Source organism: Chiloscyllium plagiosum, unplaced genomic scaffold (genome assembly GCF_037043375.1).
Source record: "Chiloscyllium plagiosum isolate Xiang-an unplaced genomic scaffold, Cpla_swu_hap1 HiC_scaffold_46, whole genome shotgun sequence".
Taxonomy (NCBI): domain Eukaryota; kingdom Metazoa; phylum Chordata; class Chondrichthyes; order Orectolobiformes; family Hemiscylliidae; genus Chiloscyllium; species Chiloscyllium plagiosum.
In genome coordinates, this window is record NW_028270184.1 from 15,943,823 (window position 1) to 15,968,112 (window position 24,290).

The window sequence follows — 24,290 nt, forward strand, 5'->3', positions numbered from 1 at the left end:
ATATGGATTCACGATGATTTGTGCTGTTAACTCATCAACCTTGTTATGAATGCTACGAGCATTCAGGTAAAGTGCCTTTATGCTAGCTTTCTTACCCTCATGATTTGCAACATTTCTAATAATATCTCCTGAGTTATCCTTTCTCTTTGCTTCTCTTGGACTGAAACCTCCCTGCACACATACTAACCTACTGCTTACCCTTTTATTTGCCACCATACCCTCTGTCGTTTTCCTTTTCCCTTCCCTCCCCTGACTCACCAGTTTAAAGTCCTAATGACCACCCTATTTATCCTTTTCGACAAAACAGTGTTCCACATTGGTTCAGGTAGAGACTCATTGGTACTAATTCCCCCTCGTTCCAAAACTGATGCCAATCCCACATGAAATGGAACCCTTCTTTCCCACACCACTCCCTTAGCCACGTGTTTATTTCCCTAATTTTCTTATCCCTAAGCCAATTTTCACATGACTGGGGCAGTAATCTAGAGATTATGACCCTCCAGGATGTGTTCCAGAACAAAGGGTCGCATTCTCATTGCATGTAGCAGGTCATTACAGACAGGCATCAGGAGAAACCTATTCAGCTTGAGACTGATCAGCCTGGGGAATTTCCTGTCACAGTAAGTGGTTGAAGCGAATATATTGAATGCTTTCAAGAAGAGTTCCATGTTGTTGTTAAGGCCGAAGGGTCAAAAGGTGTGGGAAAAGTAGGCACTGAGTTGGCTGATCAGGCACGATAATACTGAATAGTGTAACAGGCTTGAAATGCCGAATTATCTATTCCTGCTCCTCGTTTCTATGTTTCATCTGAACCTCAGGGCAGGAACAAACTGCCCTGAAGCTGGAAAATAGAAGTAAAGATAGAAGACGTCCAGTTCTGGTCGCACTATTATAAGAAAGATGTGGATGCTTTGGAGAGGGTTCAGAGGAGGTTTACCATGATGCTGCCTGGACTGGAGGGCTTATCTTATGAGGAGAGGTTGACTGAGCTCGGACAATTTTCATTGGAGAAAAGGAGGAGAAGAGGGGACCTAATTGAGGTATACAAGATAATGAGAGGCAGGGATAGAGTCGATAGCCAGAGACTATTTCCCAGGGCAGAAATGACTAACACGAGGGGTCATAGTTTTAAGCTGGTTGGAGGAAAGTATAGAGGGGATGTCAGAGGTGGGTTCTTTACACAGAGAGTTGTGAGAGCATGGAATGCGTTGCCAGCAGCAGTTGTGGAGGCAGAATCATTGGGGACATTTAAGAGACTCCTGGACATGCATATGGTCACAGAGATTTAAGGGTGCATACATGAGGATCAGTGGTCGGCACAACATCGTGGGCTGAAGGGCCTGTTCTGTGCTGTACTGTTCTATGTTCTATGTTGGAAATTCTGAGTGAAGCGGAGTTAAATGTTCAGGGCAGCACCTTTTCATTGGAACTGATAAAAGTTGGGAATGTTACAGATTTTTCAGCAATTAAACGAGAAAGTAGATAGAAAGAAAATTACAAAAGTTCTGTTGAGGATCCTTTGAGACAAATCTTCATCACTATAGAAACACAGGTCACTCTGCTCTTGCACATCATTTTAGGAGAGCACCTCTTATTTTATACTGTCCCTGCAGTAATTCGCCACACTGTTTCCAACAGCAATGTCCTCCAGGTGACGTGAAAAGTCGTGAATGCCAAAATCGTCGTTTATAACTTCCTGCGCAAATCTGATTCTGCCACGTTTGCTCCTGCCCTCCTCCAGTGTTTGAGAGAAAGCTGCAGAGGTATACCATCCCCCAGCACTGCCTGCCCGTGGAGGGAAATGGTTTAATCCATCTGTCAATGGAGAGAGCCTGGTCTGAAAGGAAAGGAGCAAAGGGCAGCTTCTTGGGAGCAGGGTGACAGAACGGGAAGAAGCTGTTCATTGCTACTTTCACAGGGATTGCTTTTTCTAATAAACCTATTCAGAGATGTTATTACATATTTCTGAAGCAGACTGGAGTTGAACCTGGGTTTACTACATCCAAGGTTTGGACATTGTCACTGTTTGATTGTCACCTGGTTTATTGGTAAATGGATTGGCTTCTCCGTCTGACAGTAGATTCTCACTCTGGGTGACTGCAGGGACTGCGAGAGGCCCCAGGTCCAAATCCTGGACAAGCCCTTAATGTCTTCGACTCCGTCCCTTATTCATTGTTTGACGTGCTTAAAAAGCCACTTCGAGAGTGCGTGAAGGTGGCTTGTTTTTATGAGAGCGCTGTTGGTCTGAGATCCCACAGGTCTGTGAATTGAATATATCACATTCGGAGAAGACGGAATCAGGTTTTCAAAAACTTCTCTGCCCGTGGTGAGCTGGCTTCACTGCTGATGGTGAAAAGCGTAATATAAATGCAACTATGTCTCCTTCGAATGCCCTTAAATCAAAGTACTCTATTTACTGACCCTGGTGAGTGGAAAGAATTTCTCACCCATCAGCTCAGTCAAACTGCCCAATCCCACCGCTACCCATCCCCAACATTATAAACAGTGCCCACATTGTCAGTTGGGAGGTGGAAACATGAAAAGGAAGCAAAACAGAAATCCCAGTCTCCAGCTTCATGAATCTTTTAAAACTCCGTGAACCAGACTCAGGCGAGAGTGACAGGTGAACTGTCCAATTCAGCAGAGCCGGTCAAAGCACCTCTCCCTCCTTTAACACTCTGGGACATTGACTTGGTCTCATGACCTGATCTGAGACATTGAAATAATCAGGATTCTTTGAAAGGATCAAGCATTCATACAGAATCTTGGTTCTCAAACAATCAGATACTTGGGAATGGATTAGAAGCGGAAAGGCTTGTTGGGAGTTGGTCCTGAGTTCAGGGGAACGGGTGCATGGTGACATAGGATCAGACTGTTTCTGTGACTCCACAATGAATGTCCCTGACTTTATTTTGGAAGGTAAAACTAGCCAAGGACAATATATTCTTGTGAAATCACAATCTCAATCTGAAACATCTTACCTACCCTACTTACTCCACAGATGGAGGTTATGATCTACTTTCTTGAATTCCTTCGCACATAACTACAGCCATGATGCCATTAGGGAGGGAGTTCCACCCACTGACACTGACGGAACAGTGGTATATTTCCAACTCTGAATGGGGAGATGTTTAGAGGGGGATGTGCAGATGATAGTGGTCGCGTGTATCTGCTGTCATTATCCGTCCAAATGGAAGCAAACTCTCACTGGGCTGATCCTGGCAGATTAAGGATGTGCGTTCTGTTTGTAACCAGGAATTTGCATTGGGATAATTCACACAAGAGAAAGAAATCTTCATTTCCTGACTGGGAATTGTGTCCAGCCTGAGCGATGCAAGTTCTATAATGTAACCACTGAAACACCAGTGATGCTGATGGTAATACTTGTGGCCTGACCTGTGCACACTCTTGTGTCATTTCTTCACATCAGAAGCACCTTCACCAGAAATGTTTCTCTCTCTAGCTTTGAAACGGATCATATTGTCGCCCATGTTGCTATGTGAAGAAAGTGGGACTGTCATAATCTGATGTTGTTCAGCAGATTGTTATAGACTAGGCCAGACCACTCAAAACATTCTTGAGCAGGCAACCCAGACCATAACTTTGCAATTTGTTTCGGGAAGTGTACAGTCAAAATTATCCGGGGTAAATTAGCTAGGTAGACTACTAGATTTTAAAACAGACAGAAAGTTATTCACAAAATTACACAATGAAACACAAAGAACAGAATAAAGAACCCTGATAGAACTTAGTCTATCCAAACTAGACTTAATTATGCTGTTCCGAGTGTACACAACAGTCCCAATAAGCAAACTCTCTTGAAAAACAGTATTAAAATGGAACAGCTGCTTACAAGTTGAAGTGAGAAGGGCAGAAAGAGAGACTGCCTGTTCACACAGTCCACTGCTGAACGTCCCAACTAGTTTTGGACTGAACTCAGCGAGAGAGCTGACCACTCCCCTTTCATTCTACAGGTCACTTCTAAAACATGACCACTTTGGCCTGAAGTCTCATGTGTTTACATATAAACAAGAGGCCTCTCAAAATCCTTTTCATCTCTGTACCAAACCAATCTGATCAAAGCCGGCCTGGTTTATGACCACTCTGAAAAACATCAAGGACAAAGTTTCCTGGGAAGGTGAGCATAACAGTTTAAAACACTTACTTCAGGCACCGGGGCATCCATTTGCCGAGAGGTGCGAGGGATGCGCAAAGGACTGCTGGGAATTTTTTAAGTGGGTGAGATCTAAACCCGAGACCCTATACTGTATGGCCTCCCTCCCGCCGACCTCCTCTAACCTTATTAAGAATCTGTAAACTCGGTAAATTTTCAGTTTTCTCTTTTTATTTTCTCTTCTTTTCCTTTATTGAGTCCTGTGCGGGCTTTCAGTGTAGCGGGATATGGATGTTAGGGCAGTTGCATGTTCCTCCTGCAGAATGTGCCAGGTGAGAGACACTTCACATGTCCCTGCCGGCTACATCTGCGGGAAGTGCACCCAACTCTACCTTCTCAAAAGCCGAGTTAGGGAACTGGAGCTGGAGCTGAGTGAATTATGGATCATCCGGGAGGCTGAGGGGGAGATTGAGAGGATGTACAGGAAGGTGGTTATTCCCCAGACACAGGATAAGGATAGCTGGGTTACTGTCAGGGGAGGAACGGGAACCGACGGTCAGAGCAGGGATCCCCTGTGGCCGTTCCCCTCAGCAATAAGTATACCGTGTTAGATACTGCTGGTGGAGATGGCCTACCAGGGGAAAGCCATAGTTGTCAGGTCTCTGGCACTGAGATTCAGAAAGGGAGGGTGGAAAATAGAAAAGCGCTCGTGGTAGGGGACGGATTGACAGGAGATTTTGTGGTCAGGAACGGAACTCCCGGAAGTATGTTACCTTCCCGGTGCCAGGGTCCGGGATGTCGCCGATCGGGTTTACAGGATTCTGAACAGGGAGGGTGAGCAGCCAGAAATCGTGGTACATATTGGCACCAATGATATAGCCAGGAAAGGGACTAAGGTTCTGAAAAGTGACTACAGAGAGCTAGGTTGGAAGCTGAAGAGCAGGACAAGTAGAGTAGTGATCTCAGGTTTGCTACCGGTGCCACGAGATAGTGAGGTGAGGAACAGTCAGCGAGTGAAGCTTAACACGTGGCTGCGAGGCTGGTACAGGAGGGAGGGCTTCAGATACCTAGACCATTGGGATGCCTTCTGGGAAACGTGGGACCTGTACATGAAGGACGGGTTGCACCTGAACTGGAGGGGCACAAATGTCCTGGGTGGAAGAGTTGCTTGTGTGATTCGGGAAGGTTTAAACTAGTTTGGCGGGGGGTTGGGAATCAGAGCCACATGTCTGAGAGGGGCACAGTTGCAGATGGGGCAGTGACAGGATGTATTGAATCTATCGGGAAGGTTTCTCACGCTATGGAACAAAGGGATCGGTTAAAGTGTGTCTGCTTTAATGCAAGGAGTGTCCGAAATAAGGGTGACGAATTTAGACCATGGATCAGTACTTGGGGCTGCGATATTGTGGTCGTAATGGAAATGTAGGTTTCACAGGGGCAGGAATGGTTCCAGGGTTTAGAACGTTTAAAAAGAACAGGGAGGGTGGTAAAAGAGGGAGGGGGTGTAGCATTGCTAATCAGAGAGTGCATCACAGCTACAGAAACGAAGGTTGTTGAGGAAGGTTTGTCTACTGAGTCAATATGGGTGGAAGTTAGGGACAGCAAGGGAACAGCTACCGCATTGGGAGTTTTCTATAAACCACCTAATAGCAGTAGAAAGATTGTAGATCGCATAGGCTGGCAGATTCTGGAAAAATGCAAAAGTAGAATGGTTGTTGTTATGGGTGATTTCAACTTCCCTAATATCGACTGGAACCTCCTTCGTGCAGATGGTTTGAATGGGGCCTTTTTTGTCAGGTGTGTTCAGGAGGGTTTCCTTACTCAGTATGTAGACAGGCTGACGAGGGGAAGAGGCCATTTTGGATTTGGTGCTTGGCAATGAGCCAGGACAGATGTCAGATCTCGTGGTGGGAGAACACTTTGGTGACAACTGCCTCACATTTACCATAGCCTTGGGAGAGGGAAAGGAGCAGTTACCGAGGGAGATATTTAATTGGGGAAAAGGAAATTATGAAGCTATCAGACAGGAGTTGGGAAGTACAGACTGGGAGCAATTGTTCCACAGAAAGGGCATAGTAGAAATGTAGAGACTGTTTAAGGGGCAGTTGTTGCGAGTGATGCACGAATTTGTTCCTCTGAGACAGGTAAGAAAGAGTAAAATTAAGGAACCTTGGATGACGAGAACAGAGGAGCTTCTCATCAAAAGGAAGAAGGCAGTTTACATAATGTAGAGGAAACAAGGATCTAGTACAGCTTTACAGGATTACAGGCTTGCAAGAAAGCAGCTCAGAAATGGACTGAGGAGAGCCAGGAGGGGGCTCGAGAAAGGCTTGGCAAGAAGGATTAGGGAGAACCCGAAGGCATTTTACTCATACGTGAGGAATAAGGGAATGATCAGGGAGAAGGTATAGTGGGGGGAACTTGTGTGTGGAGTCTGAGCAGATAGGAGAAGCCCTAAATCAGTTTTTTAGCTTTGGTTTTCACCAAGGAAAGGGACCTTGTTGCGAATGGAAAATTTGAGGAGCTAGGATACAATCTGGACCAAGTCAAGATTGATGAAATTGATGTGCTGGAAATTTTGGAAAACATTAAGATTGATAAGTCCCCAGGGCCAGACCAGATTTATCCTTGGCTGCTCCGGGAAGCGAGAAAGGAGGTTGCTAAGCCGCTGGCGAGGATACTGGAGTCGTACCAGAGGATTGGAAGGAGGCAAATGTTGTTACTCTTTTCCAGAAGGATAATAGGGAAATCCCTGGCAATTACAGACCAGTCAGTCTTACGTCTATGGTCAGCAAAGATTTGGAAAGCATTCTGAGGGATAGGATTTATGACTATTTGGCAAAGCATAGTGTGATTAAAGGCAGTCAGCATCGTTTTGTGAGGGACTGGTCATGCCTCACAAATTTTATTGAGTTCTTTGAGGAGGTATCAAGACAGGTCGACAAAGGTCGAGCAGTAGATGTGGTGTATATGGACTTTAGCAAGGCATTTGATAGGGTTCCCCATGGTAGGCTCATTCATAAAGTCAGGAAGTATGGGATATAGGGAGATTTGGCTATCTGGATTCAGAATTGGTTGGCTGACAGAAGGCAGAGAGTGGTTGTAGATGGAAAGTATTCTGCCTGGAGGATGGTGTTGAGTGGGGTCCCGCAGGGCTCTATTCTTGGGCCTCTGCTCTTTGTAGTTTTTATAAATGACTTGGATGAGGAAATTGAGGGGTGGGTTAGTAAATTTACAGATGCCACAAAGGTTGGAGGTGCTGTCGACAGTATCGAGGGCTATTGCAGGCTGCAGCACAACATAGACAGGATGCAGAAGTCACGCATTTTGGAAGGTTGAACTCAACTGCTGAATATAGGATTAAAGACAGGATGCTTGGCAGTGTGGAGAAACAGAGGGATTTGGGTGTGCAAGTACATAGATCCCTCAAAGTTGCCACCCAAGTGGATAGGGTTGTTAAGAAAGAAATGGTGTTTTGGCTTTCATTAACAGGGGGATCGAATTTAAGAGCCATGAGGTTTTGCTGCAGCTCTACAAGTCCCTGGTGAGACCACACTTGGAATATTGTGTCCAGTTCTGGTCGCCCTACTATAGTAAAGATACAGAGGCTTTGGAGAGGGTGCAAAGAAGGTTTACCAGGATGCTGCCTGGACTGGAGGGCTTGCCTTATGAAGAAAGGTTGAATAACCTCGGACGTTTCTCTCTGGAGAGAAGGGGGAAGAGAGGAGACCTGATCGAGGTATATAAGATAATGAGAGGAATAGATAGAGTTGATACCCAGAGACGTTGCCCCAAGGCAGGATTGTCTGGTGCGAGGAGTCATAGTTTGAAGATATTAGGAGGAAGGTATAAAGGAGACATCAGAGATAGGTTCTTTACGCAGAGAGTTGTGAATGCATGGAATGCGTTGCCAGCTGTGGTGGTGGAAGCAGAGTAATTGGGGACATTTAAGCAACTGCTGGACATGCACATGGATAGCAGTGAGTTGAAGGGTGCGAAGGTTAAGTTACTATATTTTACATTAGGATTAAACCTCCGCATAACATCGTGGGCCAAAGGGCCTGTTCTGTGCTGTACTTTTCTATGTTTCACTAAGTACATTTCATTTGGAGTGAATCATAAAATAGCAGAGATACTATGAATAAAACAATGGAAACTTCCATCAGAGAAAGAATGAATACTGAAACAGCCACCTAAGGACAAATGTTTTCTTTGCCAGTGAAACTCACCACCTCTCAAAATGGGGACCATGGAAGTGAAGCAGTGATGGTGATTGGCTTTGATGGTTGCTCACCTTGCTGCTCATGTCCATGTAACACCACAACTCTGCATCATATAGGCCTTAGGTATGCACAGGGTCAGTGGTGCAATGGATAACAAGTGTGACTATGGATCAGGAGACTGTAGGTTCAAGCCCTATGTGGCCCACGTGTAATTCATGATTTCTTTATAATTCCTCATTGCCCTGAAGCCGAGATGAGGGTTGAATTCCTGATCTGCAGGAATGAGAATCCTTTCAGTGACTCACATCAGTAAATGTCCCCGAGAACATCAGAGTCAGTCTCACAGAGCTATCAGAGTCAGTCTCACAGAGCTATCAGAGGAGGAGAAGCTGAATAGTCACACAAGCTGCTCATGGGTCCTGTTCAATTTCCCAAACCCAACGATCCAATCACTGCAGATCCTAAGAATGGAAAGGAAACAAACAACAAAACCCAGTCTCAACTTCGTGAATCTTTAGAAACTCTTTGGGAACTGGAATCAGAGAAGAATGAATAAGCAAAGATGGTCAAGGCACCTTTCCCTTCTTTCAGAGGCTGGGCCATTGACGGTGATGTTCTCAGGGATATTAACATTGAGAGGATTCCCATTGTCACAATAAATCCTGATTACCTGTTGGGAATTGAACCCATGTCATGGCGATGAAAGTGCCAAATCCTAACCAGGGATGACAGCAAGAACGCTTGCATCATTTCTTAATGACACAGCTTTTGGCTTTTTTTCACTGGAGGAAGGTTTCTCCTCCAAAATGATCAAGTCACTGAGTTTTGACAGCACAGAAAGAGGCTCATCATCCCAGTTTCCAGCACTTGGCTGCAGCCTTGTGTGCGCTAACGTTTCAGGTATTCATCTTAATGATACTTTCCCTGTTACGTTTTAATCTCATGCACATAACGAATTGGACTGAAGTTTGAGACCATAAAACAGAACCTCATTTTCAACCACAGACAAATCCCCCCCCCGAGAGTGACAGAGGCCTCAGGAGTGACCAACCTGCAGAAAGCAGGATTTCACCCACTTGGCTTAGATTGTCCCATTTCGGATTTCAAAACACGAGTCTGGTTACAGCAAAGAACGGCAGTATTTGGCCACTCCCCTGTCAATGTTCCTCCTGCTTTGTTTCCCAGTTACTCTGTACGTTATACTGTCTCGCCTCGCTCTTCCTGCCACGTCAGCTGTTTCCTGTGCCTCCAAATGGTCTTCCTCAAGTACCTGGAAGGACAAACAGGAATGTGATATTTCAAACACATTTCTGGTCAGTGGAGGAAACGTCATCGTCACAATTTCAGGCAATATTTAAAGTGCTGCTTTGGACGTTGGATGCAGCAGGTATACAAAACTTGCACAGGACCCTGTGAGACTCAAACTCACAACCCCTGATTTGTAAGGCCAGTGCTCAAATGAGGAGGAGTCTCATATGCACTAGAAGCTGCAGTGCAATAGATTGGACAGCTTGTGTATTATAAACCCAGACATAACAAAACTGAGACAGAGCTGAGAGGAGAATGATGGGAGAATGCAATGCTGAATCAGACAAGTCTCCAGGGTGACATCAGCCCTGCTAATCTAGTGATCAGGATTCAATGCTTCCACTGCCATGACCTGTTAATGGTTAACATTTATAGTAATAAATAGAAAATCCTGACTGATCTTTAGAAGCAGAATTAAGTCGCGGACCAGTCAGAATCACCTCACTGCATGTCACAGTTCCACGTCAGTAATATCAGCCGCAGTTGCCTGACGTGCAATCTGTTTAAAACACAGAGGGGACGGCAGGAAAAATGAAGGGCAGTGGTGAATTTATGAGAGATGACTGTGGGCCTAGTGGAGCCAGGCTCAATGTGGGTGCTCAAGATCGATGTCCACTGCTTATCCTGGCAGACAGATCATGAGTAGTGTGGTGCTGGAAAAGCACAGCAGGTCAGGCCCATCCGAGGAGCAAGAAAATCGACGTTTCGGGCAAAAGCCCTTCATCAGGAATAGAGGCAGGGTGCCTGCAGAATGGAGAGATAAATGAGAGGGGAGTGGGGGTCGGGAGAAAATAGCATAGAGTACAATAGGTGAATGGGGGTGGGGATGGAGGCGATAGGTCAGAGGGGAGAGTGGGGGAAGGTAGCAAAGAGTACAATGGGTGAATGGGGGTGGGGATGCAGGTGATAGGTCAGAGAGGAGGGTGGAGTAGATAGGTGGAAAGGAAGATAGGCAGGTCGGACAGGTCACGAGGGCGGTGCTGAGGAGAGACCCACCGAGATTCTTGTAGAGAGAGGAGGAAAACTTCTTCAAGGCAGGCATCCTTGCAAGAGGATTCGCAAAAAGGGTTAAAAACAACTAGGTAAAAACAAGGACTGCAGATGCTGGAACCTATCACCTTCATCCCCACCCCCATTCACCCATTGTACTCTTTGTTACTTTCCCCCACTCTCCTCTCTGACCTATCACCTCCATCCCCATCCCCATTCACCTATTGTACTCTATGCTACTTTCTCCCCACCCCCACTCCCCTCTCATTTATCTCTCCACTCTGTAGGCACCCTGCCTCTATTCCTGATGAAGGGCTTTTGTCCGAAACGTCTATTTTCCTGCTCCTCGGATGCTGCCTGAACTGCTGTGTTTTTCCAGCACCACTCTAATCTCGACTCTGGTTTCCAGCATCTGCAGTCCTTGTTTTTACCCAGACGGATCATGATGCCAACAGTGTGGGGCTAAATCCCAAAATCGCTGAGGTTACTGCTTATGACTTTCCTTTTCATGCTTCTGTGCATCGGAGGTGTGGAGTCCCTCAGGTTAAACAACCAGCAGCTCTCTCTCTCTCTCTCGAATAAGAAAGCAGCCCCATTGTCCAGATTAAGTATGGCAACTTTACCATTTAATGTGTAGTTCAGTGTCAGACTTTGTTCTATTATATCCTGGGATGCACAAGGAACTTCTTATTCTCAATTAAATGTATTATATGTATGTTAGTTGTCCTGGCAGAAAGTATGAATGCCAAGTGCTTGTGACCATCCCCTATGCATGGAATTGCTTATCATGGCCCAGGCACAGTTTCTTTCCACCTATCCACAATCTTGAGCATGCGCGGTGGGAGTGAGCCTGAGCAGCAGCTGTTCTTTTCCTTGGCTTCACAAAAAAGGTAACAATGAGACAGAGCGGAGGAGGCAATGGTCCAGGCGGTTAGACATGGAGGCTTCGTAAATAGTTTGTGGATATGGCTGACTCTGCAGAAAGAAACTCTGTCCCTGTTTCATGAACTCAAGGCTTCCTCTCAGCCACAGGCCCCGGTAACGGCCGCCATCTTTGTAAGGGGCGAAGGGCAGCAGGACACACGTGCAGCCATCCTGGGCTGGGGAGAGAATGTTGTGAATGTCTGCCCTGGGCTGACACGGATGGAGATTATAAACTCCTTTTACAGGGAGGGATTTACACACAGCAAACTCCAAATAACAGAAATATTTGTCTCTTCTGAATTTCTGTCCTGGACTGACGGAGATGGCTTTTGTAAACTTATTTAACAGCATGTTAGAAGAGGAGTTGCAGGTGGGAAACTCAAACCAAATAACATACCAAGATCTGAGCGTGCCACTTTATTCATTAGTCATCATCATTGAATATTATTAGCCGTTGAATGTAAGTATTGAGTAAAACAAAAGTAACATAAAGTTCCTTCCTTACATCCGCCAGTAACTCTTGCCAAATAACTTAAATCTGTGTCTTTAATACATTTACTATTAGCTAATGGAACAGCTGCACTTTATCTATCTTACCTAAACCTATCATTAACCTAGACACCTTCATCAACTCTCACCTCAATTTCCTTTGCGCTGTGCAGAACAGCTTCAGTTTCTCCAACCTGACCTTACAACTAATATCCCTCATTCCTTGAACCATTCTGAAGACTATTCCTTTTAATCTCTCCATGGACCTTCACATCGTTCACGGTGATCACTTGTCTGTGCAGACCCAAATGCTCTGTGTTCATGTGGGTGATGTTAATACACAGGGGGAATTGCTCAGTAACGTCACCCTGATTCCCAGGGTATCTCCTCAGCGCTTCTGATAACGTTTGAGCTGCATTTGATTGTAAAGTTGAAAACAATGAAATTATTTCAGTATTTTTAAAGCAGTAACCTTCATGATTCAGCTTTTGCTGCTGTTCTCAATTATCTGTGAAAACTTGATATGGCCCTGGAGCTGGTGTGGATCTGAATCAATATCTATCCATTGCTTGTTTCACCACTGCTCTCCCTGATCAACTCTCTGTCATTGTCTAACGTCCTGTCTCCTATAATGGGTATAACTGTCTTACGGGTATAAATGAGGGTTTTATAGCTGAACATCACCTGACCATTTGATGCTGGCATTTATCTTCCCTTAGTAGATCGTGCACTGCCATTAGGGAAGCAGTTATTCACCGAGTGATGATGAAAGATGCGTCCAAATTAATGACAATTAATTTATATCACTACAGTGTTATAAAGCAACTTTTGACCCCAGTCACACAACGAGATATCAAGAAGATGACAAAACGTTTTATGGTTAAAAATGTAGTTTTCAAGGAGTATTTTAAAGCGCAAAACTGAGATCAAGAGAGGGAGAGGTTTAGTGAAGAGAGTTTATGGCCTTGGCAGCTGAAGGTTGAGGGCTTCAAATGTGGAACAGTTAAATTCGAGAATACTCAGGAGGCTGGAATTAGAGGCAATGCAGATATCTCAAAGAGAATTTTAAATAATTCATTTTTGGATGTGGGCATCGCTGGCTGAGTTAGCCAGCCCTAATTGCCATTGAGAGGGCTGGAGGACATTACAGAGATAGATAGAGAAGACACTATTAAAAGGTTTGAATAGAAGGACCTAAAGTTTAAAATTTAGTTACACAGGCATAGGGTGGTGGGTAAGCCAGAGAGTCATCGAGATGTATAGCACAGAAACAGACCCTTCGGTCCAACTCATCCATGCCAACTGGATATCCTAAACTAATTAATCCCATTTCCTTAGAATCCCTACAGTGTGGAAACAGGCTATTTAGCCCAAAAGGTCCACACTGAACCTTGGAAGAGTATCCCTCACAAACCCATTTCCCATTACTCTACATTTACCCCTGACTAATGCACCTAACCTACACATCCCTGAACACTATGGGCAATTTAGCATGGTCCATCCATCTAGCCTGCACATCTTTGGACTGTGGGAGGAAACCATAGCACCTGAGGAAACCCACCCATTTGCCAGCACTTGGCCTATATCCCCCTAAACCCTTCCTATTCATATACTCATCCAGACGCCTTTTAAATGTTGCAATTGTACCAGCCTCCACCACTTTCTCTGGCAGCTCATTCCATACACACACCACCCACTGTGTAAAAAAGTTGCCCCTTAGGTCCCTTTTAAATCTTTCCCCTCTCACCCTAAACCTGTACCTTCTAGTTCTGGACTCCCCCACCCCAGGAAAATACTTTGTCTATTTATCCTATCTATGCCCCTCATGATTTTACAAACCTCTATAAGGTCAACCCTCAGCCTCCAACCCTCCAGGGAAAACAGCCCCAGCCTACTTAGCCTCTTCCTATAGTTCAAATCCTCCAACCCTAGCAACATCCTTGTAAGTCTACTTTGAACCATTTCATGTTTCACAACATCTTTCCGATGGGATGGAGACCAGAATTGCACACAATATTCCAAAAGTGGCCTAACCAATACACTGTACAGCCATAACATGACCTCCCAACTCCTGCACTGGATGCTCTGACCAATAAAGGAGAGCATCTTCACTATCCTATGTGTGACTCTACTTTGAAGGAACTATAAATCTGCACTCCAATGTCTCTTTGTTCAGCAACACTCGCTAGGACCTTTCCATTAAGTGCATAAGTCCTGTTGTGTTTTGCTTTTCAAAATGCAGCACCTTATATTTATCTAAACTGAACTCCATCTGCCACTCCTCAGCCCATTGGCCCATCTGATCAAGATCCCTTTGTGCTCTGAAGTAACTTTCTTTGCTGTCCACCACACCTCCAATTCTGGTGTCATCTGCAAACTTACTAACTACACCGCTTACGCTCACATCCAAATCATTTATATAAATAACAAAAAGTAGTGGACCTAGCACTGATCCTTGTGGCACTCCACTGGTCACAGGCCTCCAGTCTGAAAAGCAACCCTCCCCCAGCATCCTCTGTCTTATACCTTTGAGCCAGTTCTTTCTCCAAAAGACTAGTTCTCCCTGTATTCCATGAGATCTAACTTTGCTAACCAGTCTCCCATGGGGAACCTTTTTGAACACCTTACTGAAGTCCATATAGATCACGTCCATCGCTCTGCTCTCATCAATCCTCTTTGTTACTTCTTCAAAAAATTCAATCAAGTTTGTGAGACATGATTTCCCACACACAAAGCCATGTTGACTATCCCTACTCAGTCCTTGCCTTTCCAAATACATGTGCATCCTGTCCCTCAGGATTCCCTCCAACAAACCTGACTTGTTGCGAATAATCACACCAGGACCAGAGTTTTGAATGACCTCAGGATTACATCACTGGGTGAACAACCTGTAACTCACTCCCTTACAGCATTGTGGGAGCTTGGGTGGGAAGAGAAAGCTGCCAAGGCAGCAGCACATGGTTAGAATGGGCAGTGGTAACAACTTCATTCAGAAACAGGCAACAGAAGGGACGATAAAACACTAAACAGAGCTCAAGTACATCCATTAACAGAGGCAGAGGAAGTCAGGCAAGTGCAGAGAGGGGAATGTGAGCGGTTGGTGGGGAGTGAATAAGGACAGTTCAGGCCAGAGGGAACAAAGGAATGGATGAGAGTTTCAGCAGCAGGTGAGCAGAGACTATGAGGAGTTGGGTGATGTTCTTGAGGTGGAGGTGGGCAGGCTTGGTGATGACGGGGATATGTGGTGGAAAACTCACCTTGGGGTGAAATATTTCACCATGGTTATGGTGTGTTTGGTTCAGACTCAGACAGTTGCCAGGGAGAGGGATGGAGTTGGTAGCGAGGCAGTGGAGTTTGCAACGGGGCCTGATGACAGAGGCCTCAGTTTTGCTATGATTTAACAGGAGGAAATTTCTCCTCCACCAGGGACTGGATGTCAGCCAAGTCAGGACGGTGTGTGACCTGGAGGGAACCGAGAGATGATGGTGTTCACAACCACCCTGCTCTGCCTCGGTGTGGAGGCTGAGTGTTTGGAAGATTCTGTCAAAGTTCTGATCAAGTTGTAGGTGTCCAATAGCCCTCTCCTTCAGACCTAATCTTCACACAGGAGCCAGACTCTTGTGAGAGATTCTCTGTCACTCTCTTGCTGTTTGTTTGACATCAACTTCACAGGATATTAGACAAGGAAGATTTACAAACCAATCATCGCACCCATTTCATCACAAATGGCACGTCATCAGATTTGATGAGAGAGAAATCATACAGCTAATCATCAGGCTTCACAAACCACAAACGCAGTCACACCAGAGGGAAACTGTAGAAATGTGGGAATTGTGGGGAGGAATTCATTTCCCCTTCTGAGCTGGAAACTCATCGATGCAATCACACTAGTAACAGGCAATTCACCGGCACAGTGTGTGGGAAGGGATTCACTCAATCATCTAACCTGCTGCAACACCAGCTCATTCACACTGAGGAGAGACCATTTCAATGCCTGGATTGCGGGAAGTGCTGTAAAAATTCAAGGGGATTGCTATGCCATCAACGCATTCATACTGCAGACAGACCATTTCAATGCCCAGACTGTGGAAAATGCTTTAAAACAGCCAGGGACTTGATGTCCATTGACATGCTCATATAAATGAGAGACCATTTACGTATCCAGACTGCGGAAAATACTATAAAATGTCTGGGGACCTGATGTCCCAACAACTTGCTCACATGGAGGAGAGACCTTTTAAATGCCCAGCCTGTGGGAAATGCTACAAAACCTCCATCTGATGTCCCACCAACGTGTTCACTCTGAGGAGAAAGTGTTTAGATGCTCTCTCTGTGGGACTGGGTTCAGGTGATCATCTGACCTCATGGAGCACCAGCAGGTTCACACTGGGAAGAAACTGTTCAGCTGCTCAGAGTGTGGGGGGGGATTCACTTGTTCATCCAACCTGCTGAGACACCAGCAAGTTCACACTGCAGAGAGATCTTTTACATGCCCAGACTGCGGGAAGAGCTACACGAACTCCTGGGGACTGGCTTGTCATCAGCATATTTACTCTGAGGAGAGACCGTTCAAAATGGTCGGACTGTGGAAAGTGCTTTAGGAATTCTGTGGAACTGAAGTCCCATCAACACAATCAAACCCAAGTTCTAGGTAGTGTGAGGCAGCAATACTAACCACTGGGCTAAAATGTCCAAAATTGACTTGTGAAAGCTGGAAATTGAACCAGGAACCTTTATATCTTTAGGCTAATATACTCTGAGCGGAGCTATGTCAATGGTAATTTGTGGAGCAGGCCCTTGGAAAATGTGACCAGGAAAGCTGCCGGATTATTGTCGAAACCCTAGCGTGTTCACAAATGCCTTCGGGAAAGAGAACCTCCCACCTCTCTGGCCTACACTGGACTGTGGTCTCTGTGGGAGGAGAGAGAGCTGGGAATAACAAGTGACAAACAAAAGGGACATTTTCTCCATTTAAAGAGGAGGAAGAACGAAGCTGTTGTCTTCAGTAGCCACTGCAATCTCCATTACTTATCACCAATAATGGCACCAGCTTATGATACATTAAAAAAAAACTGTCATTTCTAGCTTCTGTAGTGCAGAGTTTTTCTAGTTTTATTACTGTTATCTCCAATAACCTGGCCTTCCACTGGGAGCTGCCAGACCCCACTCTCAGCTAACGAGGGCTGGTAGTTTGTCGTTTCTACAAGCTGGTTGTGGAGTCTCCCCAGCCTGTGCTGGATTAATGGGTCCCACCATACCAGAATATAAGGGACAATAAGGGTGGTGTGGGTATGAAATGAGCTTCCAGAGGATGTGGTTGAGGCTGGTAGAATTACATTTAAAAGGCATCAGGATGGGTACATGAATAGGAAAGGTTTAGATGGTTATGCGCCAAATGCTGGCAAATGGGTCAAGAGTTATTCGGATATCCGGTCGGCACGGACGAGTTGGACTGAAAGGTCTGCTTATGTGCTGTATTTCTCTATGACTCTACGTGACCTATTTTATGACTGGTGTTGCCCTTTCTTATTTAATGGTCCTGAGAAACTTTGTGAGTCTTTACATGATATTAAATGGGTGATCTAAGTTGTGAATGGACAAAATAAATAGAAAGAAAGAGGCAAGCACCTCTTGCATGTCTGAAATATGCTACATTTCCCTGAACCATTTCAGAGTGAAGCTGCACAACTGGGGTGAATAAATGTTGGAGTGGTAAAAGATTGACCATCCAAATATTCACAAATTCAAATGAATATATTCAAATGGATTCCAAATATTCACACCAAATTGAGTACTAGCTGACTGACACATGTTGATCACAATGTGATGTCATTTCTGGACACACCAATCAGAGTGGCCACACCCGCTCTGCAACAACACTGTCAAATTATTTCTGAGTTTCAGGCTGCTCAATGAGATTGTCCCTCATTATTGTAAACTGAAGAGAGAACATGTTTATCTTACCTCATCCTTGTTTCAACCACCTCAATTCCTTGACTCAATCCATGAGTGGGCGGCACAGTGGCACAGCAGTTAGCACTGCTGCCTCACAGCGCCAGAGACCCGGGTTCAATTCCCGCCTCAGGCGACTGTGTGGAGTTTGCACATTCTCCCAGTGTCTGCGTGGGTTTCCTCCCACAATCCAAAAATGTGCAGGTTAGGTGAATTGGCCACGCTAAATTGCCCGTGTTAGGTGAAGGGGTAAATGTAGGGGAATGGGTCTGGGTGTGTTGTGCTTCGGCGGGTCGGTGTGGACTTGTTGGGCCGAAGGACCTGTTTCCACACTAAGTAATCTAATCTAATTTAAGTAATCAAGACCAATCTAGTAGATAGACAACCAGCAAAATAAAGATTCCCATTCACCACAATGACAGAGACCATTTGACCCCGTGAGCTGCATTGAAAGAGCAGTTGCAGTTCTTTGATTAGGAGTGAGATTGTGTCACTGAAAACAGATGGAATTAAAATCTTTCACATGACTGTCCATACTTTCTGTCTCACCACTGTCTCCACCATCAGTGCTTGGCAACGGGGTCAGTTGTAGAGTTTTTACAGCATGGCAGAAGCCCTTCAGCCCAACATGTGCACCAATGTCATCAAACATCCATCTGTTTAATCCGATTTCCCAGCATTTGGCCTGTCTATGCTATGGCATATCACGTTTGTGACTAAACGAGGGTGAGAACAGTTCATTAACATTGCGGAGAGACAGCTAACATCGCACATAAACCTTTGGTTCTCCCTTTTATGAACCTCTGGAGTGTTTGTTGTGGTTCTGTTCGCCGAGCTGGGAATTTGTGTTGCAGACGTTTCGTCCCCTGTCTAGGTGACATCCTCAGTGCTTGGGAGCCTCCGTAGAAGCGCTTCTGTGTTGTTTCCTCCGGCATTTATAGTAGTTTGTCTCTGCCGCTTCTGGTTGTCAGTTCCAGCTGTCCGCTGCAGTGGCCAGTATATTGGGTCCAGGTCGATGTGTTTGTTGACAGAATCTGTGGATGAGTGCCATGCCTTTAGGAATTCCCTGGCTGTTCTCTGTTTGGCTTGTCCTATAATAGTAGTGTTGTCCCAGTCGACCAAAAGAGAGAGTTTGACCCCACCCTACAGCTCACCAATAGGATAAATAACACACTGAGGAACCTGCAAAAAAATGGACAGATAACCAGGTCTGACCTACAGAGAATGAAACCTGAAAGCAACACCACCCCCAGATTCTATGGACTACCTAAAGTGCACAAACCAGACATCCCACTCAGACCCATCGTATCGCTACCAGGGACGCCATCAAACAAACTGGCTAAAGCACTACAACAGAAACTGAAACACCTGATCAGCGGATCCAGACACTCTATACAGTCAACACAGGAATTCTTGGACACCATCAGAAACATACACATAGACAAGGAAGAAACCATGGTCTCATTCGATATAACGGCACTGTTCACCTCTATCGACAAAACCCTAACCAGAGAAACAATAGCCAACCTGCTGGACATACAGAACAGACAACAGGATGGTGAACCTATCAATAAAGACTGCATACTCAAACTACCGGACCTGTGCCTCACAACACACTTCACATTCAACAACCAAATATATGAACAAATCAACGGCACACCCATGGGCTCACCCACCTCTGGACTCATAGCAGAAGCGGTAATGCAAAGATTAGAACAAACAGTCTTACCGCAAATTCAACCCAAACTCTGGGTTAGACATGTGGATGACACCTTTGTAATCATTAAAAACACAGAAATAGAAAACACACACCAGATCATCAACGCCACACTCACAGGAATCCGATTCACTAGAGAGGAAGAAAAGGACAACCAACTCTCATTCCTTGACGTGATGGTACAGAGAACACCGAACGGAGATTTCACCACAAAGGTATACAGGAAAGCCACACACACAGACCAAGTCCTGAACTATGAAAGCAACCACCCCAACACACACAAAAGAAATTGCATCAAGACACTGTTCAAAAGGGCCACAACACACTGCAGCACACCAGAACTGCAAAAAGAGGAAGAAGAACACCTCTACAATGTATTCGCCAAAAATGGATACCCCCGCAATTTCATCAACAGATGCCTAAGGGAAAGACAACAGAACAAGGACATGCCACAACCCAAAGGACTAGCCACGTTACCATACATCAAGAACATTTCTGAACTGACAGCCAGCGTACTAAGACCACTAGGACTCATAACAGCACACAAACCAACAGCCACTCTCAGACAACAACTCACTAGGACAAAGGACCCGATACCCAGCATGAGCAAAACCAATGTAGTGTACAAAATCCCATGGAAGGACTGCACAAAACACTACATAGGACAAACAGGAAGACAGCTAACAATCCATATCCATGAACACCAACTAGCCACGAAACGACATGACCAGCTATCCTTAGTAGCCACACGCGCAGATGATAAGTAACATGAGTTCGACTGGGACAACACTACTATTATTGGACAAGCCAAACAGAGAACAGCCAGGGAATTTCTAGAGGCATGGCACTCATCCACAGATTCTGTCAACAAACACATCGACCTGGACCCAATATACCGGCCACTGCAGCGGACAGCTGGAACTGACAACCGGAAGCAGCAGAGACAAACCACTATAAATGCCGGAGGAAACAACACAGAAGCGCTTCACAGGAGGCTCCCAAGCATTGAGGATGCCACCTAGACAGGGGACGAAACGTCTGCAACACAAATTCCCAGCTCGGCAAACAGAACCACAACAACGAGCACCCGAGCTACAAATCCTCTCACAAACCTCTGGGGTGTTTCCTGAGGAACGAGTCCAATTTCACTGCAGCCAGCTTGTTTCAGCGTTATGTACTTGCATGCCAACGCCCCTGCTGATGGAACTGAGTGAGCAGGAGCCCCAGACTGCACATGACCTGGAGAGACAACGATTGACTGATTGGTTTGATTCAAAGAGTGTTGTGCTGGAAAAGCACAGCCATTCGGGCATCATCTGAGGAGCAGGAGAATTGACGCTTTGAGCATAAGCCTTTCATCAGGGATGAGGCTTGTGGCATTGTCTCTTCTGGTCATGTGCAGTCTGGAGCTGCTGCCAGTTACATCAGCAAGGGTGTTGGCATACATGCACACAACGCTGAAACAAGCTGGCTGCAGTGAAGATGGACATGTTCCTTAGGTAACACCCCAGATGTTTGTCAGCAAGCGTGTGGAGGACTGCATAGCGAGGACGTCAATCCAGGTGTTCCCCAACAGGAAACCCTGGATGAATCAGGACATACAAAACCTGCTAAAAACCAGGCATGAGGCCTTCAGTCAGGCGAATCACTCAAATATAAGGAATTGAAATATGACCTTCGCAGAGCCGTTAAGACAATCAAGGACAAATACCGATCCAAACTCGAGATCCAGACAGACACCCGGCAACTATAGCAAGGACTGAATGATATCACAGGTTCTAAAAAGAGACAGTGCAAGATAGCGGATGATGACACATCCCTCCCAGATTGTCTCAATGCCTTCCATGCTCGCTTTGAGCAGAATTTCAGTGGACAGGTAACACCCATTTTGACAAGCCCTGACGAACCTATCCCAACAGTCACTGGATCAGAGGTCAGATCAGTTTTCCTTCGTGTGAATCCAAGGAAAGCGATGGGACCAGACGGAGTACCAGGCCGTGCACTCAGAGCACGCGCAGATCAACTGGCAGAGGTCTTCTCGGACATCTTCAACCTCTCCCTGCAGCAGGAGAAAGTGAGGACTGTAGATGCTGGAGTAGGCATCCTGAGGAAGGGCTTATGCCCGAAACGTCGATTCTCCTGCTCCTTGGATGCTGCCTGACCTGCTGCGCTTTTCCAGCAACACATTTTTCAGCTCTCCCTGCAGCAGGCCATTGGCCCTGCCTGTTTCAAGAGGCCAACATCATCCTTGTGTCTAAGAAGTCTCATGCAGCATGTCTCAATGACTACCACCTAGTGGCCCTAAACTCGGTGGTCATGAAGTGCTTTGAAAGGCTGGTCATGACATTAATCAACTCCAGCCTCCCCACTACTCTTGACCCACTCCAATTTGCCTATCGGACCAACAGATCCACGTCGGATGCCATATCACTTGCCCTTCACTTCTCCCTAGAACACCAAGAACCTGCTAAAAACCAGGCATTTGAGTGGTTTGCCTGACACCAAGAACAGCTATGTAAGAATCCTACCCATTGACTACAGTTCAGCCTTCAACACTATTATCCCCTCGAAACTGATTACTAAACTTAGTGATTCCAGACTAAGCCCCTGGATCTGCAACTGGATCCTCAGTTTCCTGACCCACAGGCCGCAATCAGTGAAGATTGTTAACAATATTTCATCCTCACTAACACTCAACACTGGAGCCCCCCAGGGGTGCACACGCAGCCCCCTCCTGTACTCCACTGTATACCCATGACTGCGTCACCAAATACCAGATTACTGCCATTTACAAGTTCACTGTAACACCACCAAAGTCATTCGAATCTCACAGTGACGAAACAGACTACAGACGGGGGGTGGAAGACCTGAAAAAATGGTCTATTGACTTTCGGCGGGATGTTACTCATGTCCCCTTACACATTAACAGCACAGAGGTGGAACGAGTGGAGATTGTCAAGCGCCTGGGAGTGGTCATCAACAACAAGCTTTCTTGGACCCTTCACATGGACGCACTGGTTACAAAGGCCCAACAACATCTCTTCTTCCTCAGGCAGCTGAGGAAATTTGGCATGACGGCGAGTACTCTTGCCAACCTTTATGGGTGCACTATCGAGAGCATTCTGTCTGGATGTATCACTACCTGGTATGGCAACGGTAACATTCAAGACTGGAGACAGTTACAGAGAGTGGTGAACTCGGCCTGGACAATCACAAAGGCCAACCTCCCATCTATAGAATCCATCTACCAGGCCCACTGTCAAGGAAAGGCCGCCAGCATTCTCAAAGATCCATCCCACCCTGGCAATGTTTTTCTACAACCTCTACCATCAGGGAGAAGATACAGAAGCCTGAACACACACACCAGCCGGTTTCAAAACTGTTTCTACCTGTTAGAATACCGAATGGACTCTCAAACTCTGAGCATTCGCCTGTACCTGTGTTTTTGTTTTTGCCGCTGTTTACCTATGATTTGCTTATCTATGCTATTTAACTGCGTGATCTGCCTGTATTGCTCACAAGACAAAGCTTTTCACTGTGCCTCAGTACATGTGAAAATAAATTCATTTCAAGGGGGTTGAGCGATAAATGGGAGGGGGTGGGGCTGGAGTAGATAGCTGGGAATGTGATAAGTTGATGAAGGTGGGGTGAAGGTGATAGGTCAGACAGGAGGGTGAAGCAGATAGGTGGGAAGGAGGATGGACAGGTAGAACAGCTCAACAGGGCGGTGCTGAGTTGGAAGATTGGATCTGGGATAAGGTGAGAGGAGGGGAAAGAGGAAACTGGTGAAATCCACATTGATTGCATGTAGTTGGAGGGTCCTAAGGTGAAAGATGAGGCTTTCTTCCTCCAGGTGTTCGATGGTTAGAGTTTGGCAGTGGAGAAAGAGGAAGGATCGTTTGCGACCATGGACGGAGGAATTGGGAATAAGGAATAACGTTTATACAGGAGGCAGTGTGGGAGGAGGTAGTCCAATTAGCTGAGGGAGTTGTTGGGTTTGTAGTAGCTGTCTGTGTTGAGTTGGTCGCTGGAAGTGGAGATGGAGAGGTCCTGGAAGGGGAGGGAGGTGTCCGAGATGATCCAGGTGAACATGAGGTTGGGTGGAAGGTCTTAATGAAGTTGTCGAACTGTTCACCCTTCTCGCAGGAGCAGGAGGTGATGCCGATTGAGTCATCAATGTAGTGGAGGAAAAGGCAGGGAATGGTGCTGGGGTAATTGCAGAAGATGGACTGTTCCATGTACCTGATGAAGAGGCAGGCATAGCTGGGGCCCATGTGGGGGCCCATGACTACCCCTTTGGTCTGGAGGAAGTGGGAGGTTTCGAAGGAGAAATTGTTGAGGGTGAGGACCAGTTCAGCCAAATGAATGACAGTGTCAGTGTGAGAGGAAGAAACGGAGGGCTTGGAGACCTTTGTCATGGTGGATGGATGTGTGCAGGAACTGGATGTCCACGGTGAAGATGAGGCGTTGGGGGCTGGGGAAACAAAAGTTATGGATTAGGTGGAGGGTATGGGTGGTGTCCCAAACATAGGTGGGGAGCTCCTGGACCAAGCGGGACAGGAGAGTGTCATGG

At 46.0% G+C, this 24,290-nt stretch overlaps 1 long non-coding RNA gene across 1 annotated transcript in view; it reads right to left on the minus strand.

Annotated features, from left to right (window-relative positions):
- Positions 1 to 24,290, minus strand: part of LOC148136240 (uncharacterized) — a 62,137-nt gene that overhangs the window by 16,346 nt on the left and 21,501 nt on the right. Inside the window, exon 2 of the long non-coding RNA XR_015754611.1 lies at positions 9,389 to 9,607. This is a non-coding gene — a long non-coding RNA (uncharacterized LOC148136240). The remainder of the gene's footprint in view (positions 1 to 9,388; positions 9,608 to 24,290) is intronic.